Source organism: Hyperoodon ampullatus (assembly GCF_949752795.1).
Source record: "Hyperoodon ampullatus genome assembly, chromosome: 7".
NCBI classification, from domain to species: Eukaryota; Metazoa; Chordata; class Mammalia; order Artiodactyla; family Ziphiidae; genus Hyperoodon; species Hyperoodon ampullatus.
The window spans coordinates 337,687-349,804 of record NC_136920.1 but is presented as its reverse complement, the minus strand read 5'-3'; positions in this window follow the sequence as shown (position 1 = coordinate 349,804).

The window sequence follows — 12,118 nt, the reverse complement described above, 5'->3', positions numbered from 1 at the left end:
TACCTTTGTCATCACAATCCTCCATGACACTTGGTATCACAATGCTCCATGCCATTGTCATCACAATGGACAATGACATATGTCATCACAACGCTCCCTGACACCTGTCTTCACAATACTCCAAGACCTTGTCATCACCATGTTCCATGCCCTTGTCATCACAATGTGCCATGGCCACTGTCATCACAATAATCCATGAAACTTGTCAGACCAATATTCCATGCCCCAGTCATCACAATGCACCATGCCCTTGTCATCACAATGCTCAATGACCCCTGTCATCACAATGATCTGTGACTCAAGTCATCACAATGCTTCATGACCTTTGACATCACAATGGTCCATTCCCTCGTCACACAGGGCTCTGTGACTTTTGTCACCACAATGCTCCATGTCCTTGTCATCACAAAGCTCCATGACGCATGTCATCAGAATGCTGCATTGCCTTCCCATCACAATGCTCCTTGCCCTTGTCATCACAATGCTTCAAAACCCCTGTAATCAAAATGCTCCATGCACCTTTTCATCAGAATGCTCCATGACCATTTTCAACAAAATGCTCCATGACCCCTGACATCACAATGTTCCATAACCCCTGTAATCAAAATGTTCCATGACACTTTTCATCAATTTGCTCCATGACCTTGTCATCACAATGCTCCCTGCCCTTCTCATCACAATGCACCACGACCTTGTCATCAAAATGCTCGATGACCTTTGTCGTCACAAAGCTCCATGACCCTTGGCATCACAATGCTCCATGCCATTTCATCACAATGCTACATGAAACCTCTCATCACATTGCTCCATGCCCTTGTTAGCACAATGTTCCATGACACATGTGTCACAGTGTTCCGTGCCCTAGTCATCACAATGCTCGATACTCTTCTCATCACAATGCTCCATGCCCTTGTCATTACAATCCCCCATGACACATGTGTCACATTGTTCCATGCCCTAGTCATCACGATGCTCCATGCCGAATCTCATCACAATAATCCATGAAACTTTCAGACCCATATGCCATGCCCTTGTCATCACAATGCTCCATTACCCCTGTCATAACAATAACCCCTGCTATCACAATGTACCATGGCCTTGTCATCCAAGTCTCCATGACCCTTGTCATCACAGTGCTCCAAGACCCCTGTAATCACAGTTTTCCATGCCCTTGTCATCACAAAGATTCATGACGCATGTCATCAGAATGCTCCGAGGCCTTCTCATCACAATGCTCCATGCCCTTGTCATACACAATGCTCCAAGACCCCTGTAATCACAATTCTCCATGCCCCTTGTCATTACAGTGCTCCATGATGCTCGTCATCACAATTATCTGTGATCTTCTCATCACAATGCTCCACTGTCTTGCCATCACAATGCTCCATGTCCCATGTCATCACAATTCTCCAAGTCCTTGTCATCATAATGCTCCATGATACTACTTATCACAATCTTACATGATATTTTCATCACAATTCTCCATGCACTTGTCATCGCAATGCTCTATGACCCCTGTAATCACAATGCTCCATGTCCTTTTCATCACAAAGCTCCATGACGCATGTCATCAGAATGCTCCATTGCCTCCACATCACAATACTCCATGCCCTTGTCAACACAATGTTCCATAACCCCTGTTATCAAAATGTTCCCTGACACTTTTCATCAATTTGCTCCAAGACCCTGTCATCACAATGCTCCCTGCCCTTCTCATCACAATGCACAACGACCTTGTCATCAAAATGCTCCATGACCTCTGTCAACACAATGCACCACGCCCTTGTCATCAAAATGCCACATGACTTTTGTCATCACAAAGCTCCATTACCCCTGTCATAATAATGATCCATGACCCCTGCCATCACAAGGTTCCACGGCCTTGTCATCACAAGCCTCCACGGCCTTGTCATCACAAGCCTCCATGACCCTTGTCATCACAATGCTCCAAGACCGCTGTAATCACAATGCTCCATGCCCTTGTCATCACAAAGCTCCATGACGCATGTCATCTGAATGCTCCATGGCCTTCTCATCACAATGCTCCATGTCCTTGTCATCACAATGCTCCAACAGCCCTGTAATCACAATGCTCCATGCCCCTTATCATCTCAATGCTCCAAGAACCCTGTCATCACAATGCACCGTGTCCATCACCATAATATTTCATGCTATTGTCATCACAATGAAATCAAAACGCTCAATGACCTCTGTCATCACAATGCACCAAACCCTTCTGATCACAATGTTCCATAACACTTGTCATCAAAATGCCCCATCACGCTGGTCATCACAATTATCCATGGACTTCTCATCACAATGCTCCATGATCTTTGTCATCACAATGCTCAATACACTTATCATCACAATGCTCACTGACAATTGTCATCAGTATGCTCCTTGAACCGTGTCATGACAAGGCTCCATGCATTTTTCATCACAATGATCCATTCCCTTTTCATCACAATGCTCCAAAACCCCTGTAATCACAATGCTCCATGTCCTTGTCATCACAATACTCCATGACGCATGTCATTAGAATGCTCCATTGCTTTCTCATCACAATACTCCATGCCCTTGTCATCACATTGCTTCAAAACCCCTGTAATCTCAATGCTCCTTGAACGTTTTCATCATTATGCTCCATGACCCTTGTCATCACAAGGCTCCATGGCCCTCTCATCACAATGCTCCATGACCTTCTCATCACAAAGCTCCATGACACATGTCATCACAATGCTACATGACCACAGTCATCAAAATGATCCATGACACTTGTCATCAGAATGTTCCATGTGCTTGTCATCCCAATGCTCCATGACCACTGTAATCACAATGCTCCTTGATGCTTGTCGTCACAGAGCTCCATGACACTTGTCATCACAATTCTCCATGCCTTTGTCAGCAAAATGCTACATGACCTTGTCATCACAATGCTCCATGGAATTGTCATCACAATTCTCCATTACCAGTGTCATCACAATCCTCCGTGAACCTTGGGATCACATTGTTTCATGCCCTTGTCATCACAATGCTCCGTGATTCTTGAAATCAAAATGTTCCATGACCTGTGTCATCACAATGCTCCAAACTCTTGTGATCACAATGTTCCATAACAGTTGTCATCACAATGCTCCATCATGCCTGTTATCACAATACTCCATGCCCTTGTCATCACAATGCTCCATGAACTTTGTCATCACAATGCTCAATACACTTGTCATCACAATGCTCCCTGACACATTTCGTCAGAATGCTCCTTGAACCCTGTCATGAAAAGGCTCCATGCCATTTTCATCACAATGCTCCATGCCCTTTTCATCACAATGTTCCATGCCATTGTCATCACAATACTCCACAAGCTTCTCATCAGAATGCTCCATGACCCTTGTCATCACAATGCTCCATGACCCATGTCATCACAATGCTCCATGACACCTGTCATCACAATGCTCCATGCCCCTTGTCATTAGAGTGCTCCATGACGCTCATCATCAAAATTATCCATGGTCTTCTCATCACAATGCTCCATGACACTTCTCATCACAATGTTACATGCTCTTGTCATCACAGTTCTCCATGCACTTGTCATCGCAATGCTCTATGACCCCTGTCATAGCAAGCTCCATGTGCTTTTCATCACAATGCTTCTGGAACTTGTCATCAAAATTCTCAATGACCCTTTTCATCATAATCCTCCTTGCCCTTGTCATCAAAATGCTCCATGACCCTTTTCATCACAATGCTCCAAACCCCTGTCATCACAATGCTCTATTAACTTTGTCATCACATTCCTCCATGACACTTGGCATCACATTACTCCATGACATTGTCATCACAATGGACCGTGACATATTTCATTACAATTACCCCAGACCCCTGTCTTCACAGTACTCCATGACCTTCTCATCATAATGCTCCATGCTCTTCTCATCAGAATGCGCCTTGCCCACTGTCATCACAATAAACCATGAAACTTGTCAGGCCAATGCACCATGCCTCTGTCATCAGAATGCTCCATACCCTTGTCATCACAATGTTCCGTGACTCCAGTCATCACAATGCTTCATGAGCTTTGTCATCACAATGGTACTTAACCTCGTCATCACAAGGCTCTGTGACCATTGTCACCACAATGCTCCATGAACTTTTCATCACAATGCTCTGTGACCGTTGTCGTCACAATGTTCCATGCCTCTGTCATCACAATGCTCCATGCGCTTCTCAGCACAATGCTCCATGACCCATGTCATCAAAATGCGCCATGCAGTTGTCATCACAATGCTCCACAGCCTTGTCATCACAATGCTCCATAAACCTTGTCATCACAATGCTCCATAAACCTTATCATCACAATGCTCCATGCACTTCTCATCAAAATGCTTTCTCACCACTGATATCACAATGTTCCATCAGTAGTCATCACAATACTCCCTCACCACTGTCATCACAATTTTCCATGACCTCTGTCATCACAATGCCACATGCCATATCATCAAAATGCTCCATGATCCCAGACATCAAAATGTTCCATATCCTCTGTCATCAGAATGTTCCATCACCCTTTTCATCACAATGCTCCAAGACCCCTGACATCACAGTGTTCCATAACCACTGTCATCAAAATTTTCCATGACCCTTTTCATCAAATTGCTCCATGACCCTGTCATCACAATGCACCATGTCCATCATCATAATGCTTCATGCTATTGTCATCACAATGAAATCAATATGCTCCATGACCTCTGTCATCAAAATGCTCCAAACCCTTGTGATCACAATGTTCCATAACCATTGTCATCACAATGCACCATGACGCTCATCATCACAATTATCCATGGTCTTCTCATCACAGTGCTCCATGACCTTTGTCATGACAATGCTCAATACACTTGTCATCACAATGCTTCCTGACACTTCTCATCAGTATGCTCCTTGAACCCTGTCCTGACAGTCTCCATTCCTTTTTCATCACAATGATCCATAACATTTTCATCACAATGCTCCAAGACCCCTGTAATCACAATGCTCCATGACCTTTAATCACAAAGCTCCATGATGCATGTCATCAGAATGCTCCATGGCCTTCTTATCACAATGCTCCATGTCCTTGTGATCACAGTGCTCAAAGACCCCTGTCATCTCAATGCTCTGTTACTCCAGTCATCACAAGGCTTCATGACATTTTTCATCACAATGGTCCATGTCCTCGTCACACAAGGCTCTGTGATCTTTCTCACCACAATGCTCCATGAACTTTTCATCACAATGTTCTGTGATCCTTGTCATCACCATGCTGCATGCCTTTGTCAGCACAATGCTCCATGACATTGTCATCACAATGCTCCATGCGCTTGTGAGCACAATGCTCCATAACCCATGTCATCACATTGCGCCATGCGCTTGTCATCACAATGCTCCACATTCTTGTCATTACAGTGCTCCAAAAACATTGTCATCACAATGCTCCATGCACTTCTCATCAAAATGCTCTCTCCCCCCTGACATCACAATGTTCCATGATCCCTGTCATGACAATGCTGCATGACCTTATCATCACAGTGCTCCAGGAACCCTGACATCACAATGTTCCATAACCCCTGTCATCAAAATGCTCCATGACCCTTTTCATCACAATGCTCCATGACCCCTGACATAACAGTGTTCCATAACCACTGTCATCAAATTATTCCATGATACTTTTCATCAAATTGCTCCATGACCCTGTCATCAAAATGCTCCCTGCCCTTCTCATCACAGTGCACCACGAACTTGTTATCAAAATGCTCCATGAACATTGTCATCACAAAACTCCAGGACCCTTTGCATCACAATGCTCCATGCCATTTTCATCACAATGCTTCATGACCCCTGTAATCACAATGCTCCATGCACCTATTCATCAGAATGCTCCATGAGACTTGTCATCACAAGGCTCCATGGTTTTCTCATTACAATGCCCCAGGACCTTGTCATCACAATGCTCCATTCCCTTCTCATCACAATGCCTCATTACCCCTGTCATCACAATACTCCATGAACATTTTCAGCCATGTGCTCTATGACCTTCTTATCACAATGCTCCATGACCCTGTCATCACAATGCTCCGTGACCACTGATATCACAGAGATCCATGACCCCTGACAACACGATGATATGGGAATCTTGTCATCACAATGCTCCATGACCCTTGTCATCACAAAGCTCCATGCCCTTGTCATCACAATGCTCCATGAAACCTCTCATCACATTGCTCCACGCCATTGTCATTACAGTCCTCCATGATCCATGCATCACAGTGTTCCAAGCCCTGGTCATCACAATGCTCTATGCCCACTCTCATCACAATAATCCATGAAACTTTTCAGACCAATGCTCGATGCCCTTGTCATCACAATGCTCCATTGCCCATGTCACAAACATGCTCCATGAACCCTGCCATCACAATATTCTACGGCCTTGTCATCACAAGGATCCAATACACCTGTAATCACAATGCTCCATGCACCTTTTCATCAGAATGCTCCATGAGAATTGTCACCACAAAGTTCCATGGTCCTCTCATCACAATGCTCCAGTACCTTGTTATCACACTGGTCCATGCCCACTTCATCAAAAGGCTCTGTGAAATTTTTCACCACAATGCTCCATGAAATTTTCATCATAATGCTCTTTTACCCATGTCTTCACCATGCTCCATGCCTTTGTCAGCACAATGCTCCATGACGCTTGTAAACACAATGCTCAATACACTTTTCATAACAATGCTCCATGCCCTTGTCATTACAATCCTCCATGACACATGTATCAAGTGTTCCGTGCCCTAGTCATCACAAGGCTCCATGCCGAATCTCATCACAATAATCCATGAAATTTTCAGACCAATGTTCCATGCCCTTGTCATCACAATGCTCCATTACCCCTGTCATAAAAATGCTCCATGACCCCTGCCATCACAATGTTCCAAGGCCTTGTCATCCAAAGCTCCATGACTCTTGTCATCACAGTGCTCCAAGACCTCTGTAATCACAATGCTCCATGCCCTTGTCATCACAATGATTCATGACGCATGTCATCAGAATGCTCCATGGCCTTCTCATGAAAATGCTCCATGCCCTTGTCATCACAATGGTCCAGGAAACCTGTAATCACAATGCTCCATGCCCCTTGTCATTACAGAGCTCCATGACGCTCGTCATCACAATTATCTGTGATCCTCTCATCACAATGCTCCACAGTCTTGCATCACAATGCTCCATGCCCTGCTCATCACAATGCTCCATGTCCCATGTCCTCACAATTCTCCAGGTCCTTGTCATCACAATGCTCCATTACACTTCTTATCACAATGTTACATGATCTTGTCATCACAATTCTCCATGCACTTGTAATCGCAATGTTCTATGACCCCTGTCATAGCAAGCTCCATGCGCTTCTCATCACAATGCTTCACGACGTTGTCATCAAATTCCTCAATGGCCCTTGTCATCACAATGCTCCATGCCCTTGTCATCACAATGCTCCATGCCCTTGTCATCTCAATGCTCCATGCCCACTGTTATCACAATAATCCATGAAACTTGTCAGACCAATGATCCATGCCCTCTTCACACAAGGCTCGGTGATCTTTGTCACCACAATGCTCCATGAACTTTTCATCATAATGCTCTGTGTCCCTTGTCATCACAATGCTTCATGCCTTTGTCAGCACAATGCTCCATGACACTTGTCATCAAAATGCTCCATGCGCTTCTCAACACAATGCTCCATGACCCATGTCATCACAATGCGCTATGCGCTTGTCATCACAATGCTCCACATCATTTTCAACGCTATGCTCCATAAAACTTGTCATCACAATGCTCCATGCACTTCTCATCCAAATGCTCTCTCACCACATATATCACAATGTTCCATCACTAGTCATCACAATACTCCCTCACCCCTGTCATCACAATGTTCCAAGACCCCTGTCATCACAGTGCTACATGCCCTTATCATCACAATGCTCCATGACCCCTGACATCACAATGTTCCATAACCCCTGTCATCAAAATGTTCCATGACCCTTTTAATCAAATTGCTCCATGACGCTGTCATCACAATGCTCCCTGCCCTTCTCATCACAATGCACCACGCCCTTGTCATCAAAATGCCCCATGACCTTTGTCATCACAAAGCTCCATTACCCCTGTCATAACAATGATCCATGACCCCTGCCATCAAAAGGTTCCACGGCCTTGTCATCACAAGCCTCCATGACCATTGTCATCACAATGCTACAAGACCCCTGTAATCACAATGCTGCATGCCCTTGTCATCACAATGCTCCAACAGCCCTTTAATCACAATGCTCCATGCCCCTTTTTATCTCAATGATCCATGAACCCTGTCATCAAAATGCACCATGTCCATCACCATAATATTTCATGCTATTGTCATCACAATGAAAACAAACTGCTCAATGACCTCTGTCATCACAATGCACCAAACCCTTCTGATCACAATGTTCCATAACACTTGTCATCACAATGCCCAATGAGGCAGGTCATCACAATTATCCATGGACTTCTCATCACAATGCTCCATGATCTTTGTCATCACAATGCTCAATACAATTATCATCACAATGCTCCCTGACAGTTGTCATCAGTATGCTCCTTGAACCCTGTCATGACAAGGCTCCATGCATTTTTCATCACAATGATCCATTCCCTTTTCATCACAATGCTCCAAGACCCCTGCAATCACAATGCTCCATGTACTTGTCATCACAAAGCTCCATGACGCATGTCATCAGAATGCTCCATTGCCTTCTCATCACAATACTCCATGCCCTTGCCATCACAATGCTTCAAAACCCCTGTAATCACAATGCTCCATGCACCTTTTCATCACAATGCTCCATAACCCTTTTCATCAAAATGCTCCATGACCCCAGACATCACAATGTTCCATAACACCTGTAATCAAAATGTTCCATGACACTTTTCATCAATTTGCTCCATGACCCTGTCATCACAATGCTCCCTGCCCTTCTCATGACAATGCACCACGACCTTGTCATCAAAATGCTCGATGACCTTTGTCATCACAAAGCTCCATGACCCTTGGTATCACAATGCTCCATGCCATTTCATCACAATGCTACATGAAACCTCTCATCACATTGCTCCATGCCCTTGTCAGCACAATGCTCCATGACGCTTGTCATCACAATGCTCGATACTCTTCTCATCACAATGCTCCATGCTCTGCTCATTACAATCCTCAATGACACATATATCACAGTGTTCCGTGCCCTAGTCATCACAATGCTCCATTCTGAATCTCATCACAATAATCCATGAAATTTTCAGACCAATGATCCATGCCCTTGTCATCACAATGCTCCATTACCCCTGTCATAACAATGCTCCATGACCCCTGCCATCACAAGGTTCCACGGCCTTGTCATCCAAGGCTCCATGACCCTTGTCATCACAATTCTGCACGACCCCTGTAATCACAATGCTCCATGTCCTTGTCGTCACAAAGATCCCTGACGCATGTCATCAGAATGTTCCATGGCCTTCTCATCACAATGATCCATGCCCTTGTCATCACAATGCTCCAAGACCCCTGTAATCACAATGCTCCATACCACTTTTCATCTCAATGCTCCATGAACACTGTCATCACAATCCACCATGCCCATCATCATAATGCTTCATGCTATTGTCATCACAATGAAATCAAAATGCTCCATTACCTCTGTCATCACAATGTTCTAATCCCTTGTGATCACAATGTTCCATAACACTTGTCATCACAATGCCCCTTGACGCTGGTCATCACAATTATCCATGGTCTACTCATCACAATGCTCCATGACCTGTGTCATCACAATGCTCAATACACTTATCATCACAATGCTGCCACACACTTATCATCACTATGCTCCTTGAACACTGTCATGAGAAGGCTCCATGCACTTTTAATCACAATGATCCATTCCCTTTTCTTCACAATGCTCCAAGACCCCTCTAATCACAATGCTCCATGTCCTTGTCATCACAGAGCTCCATGACACATGTCATCAGAATGCTCCATGGCCTTCTCATCACAATGCTCCATGCCCTGGTCATCACAATGCTTCAAAACCCCTGTAATCACAATGATCTATGCACCTTTTCATAAGTATGCTCCATGACTATTCTCATCACAAGGCTCCAAGACCCCTGTCATCACAGTACTCCATGAACATTTTCAGCCCAATGCTCCATGACCTTCTCATCAGAAAGCTCCATGACCCATGTCATCACAATGCTACATGACCACAGTCATCAAAATGATCCATGCCACTTGTCATCAGAATGTTCCCTGTTTTTGTCATCCCAATGCTCCATGACCCCTGTAATCACAATGATCCTTGACGCTTGTCGTCTCAGAGCTCCATGACACTTGTCATCACAATTCTCCATGCCTTTGTCAGCTAAATGCTACATGACTTTGTCATCACAATGCTCCATGCACTTGTCATCACAATTCTCCATTACCAGTGTCATCACAATCCTCCGTGAACCTTGGGATCACAATGTTTCATGCTCTTGTCATCACAATGTTCCATGATACTTGAAATCAAAATGATCCATGACCTGTGTCATCACAGTGCTCCAAACACTTGTGATCACAATGTTCCATAACAATTGTCATCACAACGCTCCATGATGCCTGTCATCACAATACTCCATGCCCTTGTCATCACAAACCTCCAACAGCCCTGTAATCACAATGCTCCATGCCCATTTTCATCTCAATGCTCCATGAACCCTGTCATCAAAATGCACCGTGCCCATCACCATAATATTTCATGCTATTGTCATCACAATGAAATCAAAATGCTCAATGACCTCTGTCATCACAATGCACCAAACCATTCTGAACAGAATGTTCCATAACACTTGTCATCACAATGCCCCATGATGCTGGTCATCACAATTATCCATGGACTTCTCATCTCAATGCTCCATGATCTTTGTCATCACAATGCTCAATACACTTGTCATCACAATGCTCCCTGACACTTTTCGTCAGAATGCTCCTTGAACACTTTCATGAAAAGGCTCCATGCCTTTTTCATCACAATGCTCCATGCCCTTTTCCTCACAATGCTCCATGCCATTGTCATCACAATACTCCACAAGCTTGTCATCAGAATGCTCCATGACCCTTGTCATCACAATGCTCCATGACCCCTGTCATCACAATGCTCCATGACAACTGTCATCACAATGCTCCATGCCCCTTGTCATTACAGTGCTCCATGACACTCATCATCAAAATTATCCATGGTCTTCTCATCACAATGCTCCACGGTCTTGCCATCACAATGCTCCATGACACTTCTCATCACAGTGTTACAAGCTCTTGTCATCACAATTCTCCATGTACTTGACATCGAAATGCTCCATGACCCCTGTCATAGTAAGCTCCATGTTCTTTTCCTCAGAATGCTTCACGAACTTGTCATCAAAATTCTCAATGGCCCTTGTCATCACAATCCTCCATGCCCTTGTCATCAAAATGCTCCATGACCCTTGTCATCACAATGCTCCAAACTCCTGTCATCACAATGCTCCATTAACTTTGTCATCACATTACTCCATGACACTTGGCATCACAATGCTCCGTGCCATTGTCATCACAATGGACCATGACATATGTCATCACAATGCTCCCAGACAGCTGTCTTCACAGTACTCCATGACCTTCTCATCACAATGCTCCATGCTCTTCTCATCAGAATGCGCCTTGACCACTGTCATCACAATAAACCATGAAACTTGTCAGACAAATGCACCATTCCCCTGTCATCAGAATGCTCCATACCCTTGTCATCACAGTGTTCCGTGACTCCAGTCATCACAATCCTTCATGAACTTTGTCATCACAATTTTCCTTGAACTCCTCATCAAAAGGCTCTGTGACCATTGTCACAATGCTCCATGAACTTTTCATCACAATGCTCTTTGACCGTTGCCATCACAATGTTCCATGCCTTTGTCAGCACAAAGCTCTATGACCCTTGTCATCACAATGCTCCATGCGCTTCTCAGCACAATGCTCCATGACCCA